This window comes from Rhinichthys klamathensis, unplaced genomic scaffold (assembly GCF_029890125.1).
Source record: "Rhinichthys klamathensis goyatoka isolate OS25496 unplaced genomic scaffold, OSU_Roscu_1.1 h1tg000318l_1, whole genome shotgun sequence".
NCBI classification, from domain to species: Eukaryota; Metazoa; Chordata; class Actinopteri; order Cypriniformes; family Leuciscidae; genus Rhinichthys; species Rhinichthys klamathensis.
Genome location: NW_026606834.1, coordinates 1,257,501 through 1,262,388, shown reverse-complemented (window position 1 = coordinate 1,262,388; position 4,888 = coordinate 1,257,501).

The window sequence follows — 4,888 nt, the reverse complement described above, 5'->3', positions numbered from 1 at the left end:
ACTTTAAAAGTTAAGATTGCAAAAGGGTTTTTTCGTCACAGTGATAGAAGGACAATCTTTAGACCCTAAAGAACCTTTCAGTGATCATTTCTTAAAACAACCATTTTTTCCTCTTAATCGAAAGAACCTTTTTACACTATAAATTACTTTAGTGGGTTCATGAATGGTTCTTCATGGAACCATCGATACCAATAAAGGACCTTTATTATTAAAAATTAAGTATAATGTCTCTCATGTTGAACGTTGTGTAGTCGCATTCAACACAGTCAGCCAATATACGAGTGATTAAAGAATAGATTAGTATAACTTTTTATTGTATCTCTTTAATTACTTTTTAATTTTTTAAGGGTTTAAAGTTAAAGTTTGACAGAATTTTGTCACCATAAAATATTTTCACTTTCTCTCTGCAGAACATCTGTATAGATAAATAAAAAAACAAAAAGCTCATAGGAAAAAGAATACATTGACAACAACATTAATATTTCATTGGTTCTCTCATGTGCTCATAATTTCTTTATTTCTGTATGACAGCTTTGATAAAATTATGTCGACATGTTTCATTGAATTATTATTATTATTATTATTATTACGACTCCAAGCACAACTACGCAATAATCTTTAACACATTTTGAATAAAATCTGAATAAAGGGGTGAAGATGTGAATTGTGCCGGACATCACTTTTGCCCACTACTGTATACTGTCATGTCAGTCATATGATGTTTTGTGTGCGAACAGAAGGAAGCTGAGGCCTTTATACACTAATTTTCACGGATCTCATTAGTGGTCACATGACACACGAGGACCAATGGCGTCAGTGTATAAGGGTATGTTTACACGACAACGATATGCTTAAAACGGAGAAGTTTTTCCTTTGAGTTTTCCGTGTACAGTCGACACCATTGTCAAAACAATCCCATTCACACAGATCCGCGAAAATGACTAAAAACGCTGTGTTCTGCTGCCCGGTCACTAGATGGCGATGAAACACTACAGACTGAACACGTAATACGCATGTGCGTGACGTCATCATCTTCACGTTTTTGACTCAACACGTAATACACTCAAAAAAATGAACGAGGAAGGTTGTGCACTTTACATAATATATTTATATTTAGTTTACTTATAATAATTGTGTTTTTTGACTTGAAATGTTTTTTTCTATTAAGGTCCACGTAATTATGTCTCAACGTAACAGTACAAAATCCTAACGCGTTGCCTAAACACAAACTATTTATGTTAAGTAAAAAAATTCTTACATCCAGAGGGTGGCAGTATAGTGCCATTTTGCCCAAACTTAATTTGATTGTGTTCAATCTGCTTAAATATGTCACATTTCAGTTTACTTAATCCGCTTGTGTTGGATTACATGATTGATTTGTGTTGCATTAACTGAAACTGGGTGGTGCTTGTTAGTTCCCAGCATGCTTTGCATATGGTTGAATTAAGAGAGAATAAATGTTAAAATGAAGTGTTATTTTATGTTTTTTTGAGAAAATGAGAAAAGGGGAAGACTTGATAGTGCTTAATTGTGTTTAATGTTCAATTACATCGCAATTATTAGTACCATTTAAATTACAGTGGTTACCATAGTGGAGAAGAGTGGAGCATTTGGTTAGGTTGAAAACTGATTCAGCAATACTCACAGCAAATGCTTAGCTTGATGAAGCATGTAAATCAGGGGTTCTCAAAGTTTTGATAGGTGAGGGCCAATTTAGGAACCCAACATTGAACTGAGGGCCGCCAAATTGGCGGGGGAGAAAACGAAGAAAAAAAACTGAAAAGAAAATCCCATTTGAATTATTTTAATGACCAGGTTGCATCTCTACAGTTTACATTAGTTGCAATAAACACATTTTAATTCATAACTGAGGCTAAACCTGGCAAAACTTGCGAAAATTTTGGGGGGGGAGAGAAAGAAACTTTTAAAATAGAAGCTTACCAAACAAGTCATCATCATCATTCATTTCTATCATTGCTTGTCAGTCGCGTTTCCATTATTGCAGATTTGCATATTATTATCTATCTTTTTTAACCCGTAACTGAAAAACGAAAAATGAACGGTTGTTGTCTTTTTAAAACGCAAAGTTGAACAAAATTTTAATTTGAACTGGCTTCACCAACTGCTGCGCAAAAAAAGTAAATATCGACAGACTTTTTCAGATTTTTTTTTAAAATGACTTTCTGCCCCTTTATTAAACATTTTAAATATTCACAAATTAATATGGAAAATATGTCGATTTTACTGGTTTTCTAAGGCCAAATTAGAACCTGGAATTTATATTTTTCCCGCAGTGATGAATGAGAAGAGCCATATAGCCTGTACGTGTCTGATCTAGCCTGATTTATAGGTGAGTTATAGGCTAATGATAATAAATGCGTCTGAAAAAACAGCGAGGCATTTTAATTGTTTATTAATAAACTATTGTTTTCTAAGTGTCGGCTAAAAACATATCTCCATCTCCGCTGTTAAGCAGATGAATCCACCTTTCATACGGATTACATAATCAGGTATTTGCTTTCGATTCGAGTTTGTTTGTTTAAAAGTGCACATTTTAAGCTTTAGCCTACATAGGCTAGCTATATTTTGTTTCAGTTCTCGCGCTCCAGTTCACGGAGATCATGAAAGCGCGTAGTAGCCTAGGCTACTGATTGTTTTATTTTATTTTACAAAAGCACGTTTTCTTGTTATGAGTTTACACAAATAAAAGTAGTTGCGAATAATGCATTATTATTTTCTGTATGACCAGAAATGATAGACTAGTTTAAGTTGTTTCCACTGTTGATAGGAAAATGCAAGTGTTCGCGCCCGCGAACATTTTGAAAGGTAATGGATACGCGGCTATTAATAAGCTTGACATTGTTAAGATTATTATTAAGTCACATTGAATATTGATTACTTGGTCAACATACCCTTTTAAATTGCAATGGGATTTGTGGTGCTGGTTTCGGTTGGCCACGATTCCTATTCCTGTGTAGACAACCACTGTTCCTGGTGGCCTTGGGAGTGAGGTCAAGTGCGATCGGTCGGCCTATGGATGCCGCTAAACACCACTAAACGGAGATATTCATTTTTTTCAAAGCAATAGTTTTAACAGTTTTACAGATGTTATCGCGGGCCGCCAGAAATGTTTCGGCGGGCCGCCATTGGCCCGCGGACCGCACTTTGAGAACCTATGATGTAAATCTTATGATATAAGATGTTAAAAGGTGCTATTGGTAGCCAATAGTTGGCTACAGTCTCGAAATGTATTAATGGATACTAAAATGAATTATATTGCATTGGATGAATGAATATATGAATTTGAATACCTGAATCATATCAGGGAGCCTTCTTAAATTCGCTGACAATATTAAATTAAGCTGTGCCCAACCATAGTAAATAAGTTGAATCAACCTTAATACATTAAGTTGACCCAACGTAAGTACATTAAATTGGAATAACATAATTGCATAATGCTGAAATAAAGCAAGTTAATCCTGTGGATAACCTTTCCATGATTTTTTTATGTTCATTAAAAGAGTTATTTTTTATGTGCGTGACGTCATCATCTTCACGTTTTTGTTGTTTTACACGGAGGAGACCGTTTTCAAAAGTTTGCGTTTTCAGGCACCCAAAACGCCGTCGTCGTGTAAATGAACGGCATAAAAAGTTTTACGTTTTAAGTCGTGTGAAACAGCCCCTCAGGCCACATTTTTAATTTAAATTTGACTGAAGTGTGAATGAGACACAAGCTGCTCCTCGATTAAATTACTTTTGTGTTGTTTAACTTTAAATAACTGACGGTCACTCTCCGTGTGAGAGCTTGTTATTTTAAAGCGAGAGCTTCACGCTGATCCTGTTCTCGTCGTCTTCAACTAAGTTGCAATTGCTGGCTGACTTTATTGAGAGCTGAAGAGGGTTTAGACTTGACAAGCATTGGCCATGCGAGGCAGTTAATCAGCGAGCCGGAGAGTCGTGGCAGTAATTGCAGGCGGCAGTGATTGCAGGCGGCAGTGATTGTGGCAGGTAGAGGTCCGTTCACCTCTCACAAGAGTTTCTACAGGTCATGCATAACACATTTGATCTGTGAATTTACCTTTTCATGCAGGTTAAAAAATATAAATTCTTGTTTTGTGAAAAATCATCAAAATGAAGTGAGTTTGTGCTTAGAACAAGTAAAAAAATATCTGCCAGTGGAGTCAGAAAAATAAACTTGTTTCCCTCTTTGAATTAAGATTATTTTTTCTGCTACACTGGAAGATATTTTTACTTCTTTTAAGCATAAACTCACTTCATTTTGACGGTTTTTCTTAATAATCTTCAGTCATTTTGCTTCTCAAGTAAAAATATCTTCCAGTGGAGCAGGAAAAATAATCTTAATTCAAAGAGGGAAACAAGTTTATTTTTCTGACTTCACTGGCAGATTTTTTTTAAACCAAGTTATTTTATAGATATTTACAGATATTTTTACTTCTTTTAAGCATAAACTCACTTCATTTTGATGATTTTTCTTAATAATCTTCAGTCATTTTGCTTCTCAAGTAAAAATATCTTGATTTAAGAATGTTTAGATATTTGTAATTGAAAACAAGACAAAACTATTAAGTAAGAATATCATTTTTTGCATTGCAATAACCAGCCTGACCAGTGAAACCCATTTCAGTGGCCAATAAGACTATCAAACCACCAAAGGCTGGTTGTTTTCAGCATGAATGTATATTTATGTCACTTAAAACTTTCTAATTTGCTCTAAAGTTCTCGACGGTGAATTTGACTTTCTTTTAGATGCAGACTGTGATTGTATAAATATCACACAATCATGTTTGACGTTGAACTCGCTGTAGCGACATGTGCGATAGATGGCGCCCAGACTTACACCTTTATAAAAATAACCGTGCATCTGCCT